The sequence below is a fragment of the Protobothrops mucrosquamatus genome, unplaced genomic scaffold (assembly GCF_001527695.2).
Source record: "Protobothrops mucrosquamatus isolate PMUCROS unplaced genomic scaffold, P.Mucros_1.0 scaffold2853, whole genome shotgun sequence".
Lineage (NCBI taxonomy): Eukaryota > Metazoa > Chordata > Lepidosauria > Squamata > Viperidae > Protobothrops > Protobothrops mucrosquamatus.
In genome coordinates, this window is record NW_015388883.1 from 66,522 (window position 1) to 70,834 (window position 4,313).

Genomic DNA, 4,313 nt, shown 5'->3' on the forward strand with positions numbered 1-4,313 from the left:
TTTTTACATTCTAAATGGCAAGGTTATTGTAAGGGAAAATCAATTTCTCACTAAGCCCCCTCCTGATCTGTGCCTCTTTAAATGGATCATGAAGCCAAATCAAAACATCTGAACTTTGTTCATTTTGGGGTACTGAATATAATTGCAGGTATTTGGTAATATCTTGTATGATGTCAGTGCAAAGAGACAGAGATTGATTGCTGTATAAATAATTTGAAGTATCTGAAGTACACTTTTGTTGGAAGTTATGAAAAACTTCTTAATCTTAGTGACATACCTGAGGGTTACTGATAGAATAATATATCACTAATTTAATAGGCAGTTTGTTCAGCTGAATGCTACTTCAGAAAGTTGTCTTGAGCTAAGCTGCAACTAAACGGCAACTAACGCCATATATTGCACATCATTCATAGGACTCTAACAGGTACTAGCTGAAGCTGATGGGTATACTGAGTCTCTTAAAAAAGATGAAATTCAGCTAGTTTGGAACATATTTATCAGGCAGTAAAGTATTTCCAATGCGAAGGGATTTACTAGGATTGTGTCTTATCATTTTGCTGCCTGGAGTGAGACATAAGGTGTTCCTTATTACTAGTGTATATTAGTATCTGATTTTAAAGCTGCAGTCCTAAGCATATTTTTTTCCCAAGGATCAACTAAATTATGGGATGTAGGGGAATTATTGCATACTCAGTGGGCTTGCATTGCTGAATTCCAGTAAAATTCATCAGTAAACAAGGAAATATATGAAACAGGCAAATCAAATACAATAATAATCTACCTGTAACATGAGAACTGGCTGTGATACTCTTCAATTTTGTATCATTCCCATTCTCAAATAGTAAACAGGTTGCTATAAAATCTGATCCCACATCAGCAATATGTCACGCCCCTGTGGGCTCGACATAAACGGGTGGGGGGAGGGGGCCGGGACCCCGAGATCCGGTAACCGAGATAGTCCAACTGGGTTTGGTGGAACTCACACTTGGACAACTTCACGTACAGGTGCGCCCATAGCAAATTTAATAGCTTATTTTAATGCAACTAAATCCTTTGGGCATTATGCATGCCTGGGTTTTGTCTTGGTTTCATTGTGTGCAACTTCTTCAAAGACTTGTAAGCTTCATATTTACATCCCTGAGTTTAATCTAAGTTATATATCAGTCCTTCTAGCCCAGGGGTCTTCAGACTTGGCCCTTTTATGACCTGTGGACTTCAACTCCCAGAATCCCTCAGTCAGGCACCCTGGCAGAGGAATTGTGAGAGTTGAAGTCCACAAGTCATAAAAGGGCCAAGTTTGAAGACCCCTGTTCTAGCCAATATGCTTCCAGTTACTGTCCTAGCACCCGAACCATTACAAACCAAAATACACTTGGTTTTACTTTACTGTATTTGCTTTTTCACTAGGAATATAATCATTTTATGCCCTGCCAGAACATGGTTTATGGAGCTCAGCAATGCCAATGCAGTCTGCATTGACTTGGCAACAGCATTGCAGGTTCCTATACATGATTCTCCTACTAGGAAATACCAGAATCTGAGTATTGAATCTGAGACTTTTTGCCAGCAAAGTATGTACTTTTCTAGTTGCTTGCATCGGTACTCAAGATACAGTGGCTGTTCCTGCAAGGTGTTACATCTGTTTTATACAAGCAAGAGGTTCCAAACAGGTTTGTTTTTCTGCATAGCTTGAACACTTTTGTTTGTTTCTACAACATATGTAATTCTGATAAAAGAGAATATTTGTAGCCCGAAATGAGGTGGTCCTTGGTGTTCTCTGAGCTTGGTTGTAACATGTAATTCTTTAATATATAATGGGTTTTGTTTCTTTTTTAAAAAAGATTTTGATCCCAATTTTGTTTCAAATGCAACTAAAGGCGGCGAACATTTTATTTATATTTTTTTTTAAAAAAATATATGCCATACCGATGGTATGAACATACTCTTTCCACCACCTGTTTTCCCCAAAACAACAACAGTGTGAAGAGAATTGGGCTGAGAGAGAGTGATTGGCCCAAAGTCACCCAGCAGGCTTTCGTGCCTAAGTGAGGCTAGAGATCTCCTGGTTTCTAGGTCAGCACTTTAATCACTATACCCAAGTGGCTTTTCATTTCTTTTTTTTTTTCCTGTGGTAATTCATAATATATGTGTGTGGTTGCCATTTCTGAGCAATGTTTATGGCACTCAGGAATTCATGCAGTTCAACAAGTTTGCCCATTGTGTCCCTTCTCTCTCTCTCATCTTCAGCCTTATTGTGTCACCAGTTTTTTACAGGCCTCCAGTTAGACAATATTACAAAATTTTATGTATGTATATATATCAGCAAAAACAAAGTAAGTTTGTAGCTTCACTTTATTTCTATTGCTGTAGGATAATTGTATGTTACTTGCCGCAGGAAGGTTGGGGGAAATTTGTACATGTTTTTAGGCAGTAGCATATTTTCTTGTACATGTAAGCTTGCTTCATGTGTGTGGGTGTGCGCACACACCCCTCTATGTCTTGCTATCTCCATAGTACATAAGTGCTTCCATTTGTACATGCAATTAGTCTGTTCTATTAACCCATCCATTCTATGGAAGTAGGGTTACCACATGAAACTGACAGCATTTCGTTCCTATATATGTTACTGAAAAATAATATTTTGCACTGCTGTGAATTGTTGGAGCTTTACATATGCATGCACATTAGTCTCGTAAAGGAATATTGGATCTAACTGGAGCTACTGGCAAAAAATGAAGAAAGGCCTATTGAACAAACAAGACTCTTGTGATGTTAACACTCTCACTCTGTGCTAACAATTGTGGACTTCATTTACAGTCTGAGATTTTTAACAAGAAATGTCAGGGATTAATGCAGCAGTGTGTGTCTTGTGGCTTTTAGAGTCAAATGCCGTGATATGTAAGTATGTCGCACGTATCTACCATTTCTTTTTTTAAGCAGTGGTTTAGTTCACAAGTAGTTTGACTGGCTGGCATTACTAAAGGTTTTTGTTTTTTAAGAGATCAACAATTCCTTACTACAGAGTGTATATCAATTTATCAAAATAAGTGCTTTAGAGAGGAGGTCTTAAACTGCCCACCCTTCCTATGATGTTCCCATTCTGGTATTGAACCACAACAGTTTTCCTCTAATGACCTAGCATGGAATTATTTGTCTTTTAGCTAGAGAGATGAATGTAGTAAAGGTGTTGTCGGAGCAAGCATAAAGCAAACATTGGTTCTGCAAGCCTGGAACAGACCATTTAGATCAGAGATGTCAAACTGCCGGCCCATGGGCCGGATGCGTCATGGTGAAATCGTGCTCACCCCATTGCCAGCAATGGGAAAAAGTCACGTGACGTTGCAAGTTTGACACCCCTGATTTAGATGATAGGTCTGACAAAAAAGCTGGAGTAGTATTGCAATCACACATTATCAACTGGAACTTCATTTCCTTTTCTTTCTAGCTAATTTTTCCATTACTATGAAGTAGCTTTGTATGTATGTTTTGACTCCATTTTGTACCAGGTTGCGTTTGTTCTCTGTTTTTAATTCTCTCAAATGCTCACGGGAGCTAGGCAATTTTCTCTTTCCTTCGTTCAAAGAACTCCCAAGACTGCAATATAATTTTTACTAGTGTTTTGCTGTATAATAATCCAGTTTCTGTCTTCCTGCGAAATGCATTAAGAACAGGTCTTCAAGTAAGGAAGCCATAATTGCCAAGAGGATAAAATTTGATTGAGTTGAAACTTATATCATTCTCTTTTTGAAACTGATCCCTTTTTGTGGCAAGATAGATACTCTGTAAAAAGTCTTTTAGACCTGTTGAAAAAAATCTTCAGCCCTTAATGCTGATTCACAAAATGCAGATGTGCTTGATTTGTTTTGATTTATCCATGTGGCCTGAATCCTCAAATACCGGTATATTCTCATGTGCGTTATTTAAATTTGTACTGAAATTAAAGAATAAAAGCAAATGTTTTATGCAGTTTTATAATTTTGCCCAGAATAATTGCTAAATTATTCCATTGGTTCCGTGTAATAGATGGAATCTAGAATTCTCTTTCTATGAATTGGACTTTTTTAATTGACCAAGGGAATTAGATCAGATTGATTGGTTGGTTGGTTGATTGGTTGATTGATTGATTATCTCCATCAAGTCAGAGTTGACTCTCAGGAACCACATACATACATTTTCTCCATAATTTCTTTTTTTAATTTGGTCCTTCATGTCTTTGATTTGGGATTCAGTGTATTGCAAATCCCTTAATGTTCATAAGATTTGGGAATACTTACCAAGCACATTCCTTTGAATATTAAAACAAGGAACTAGTG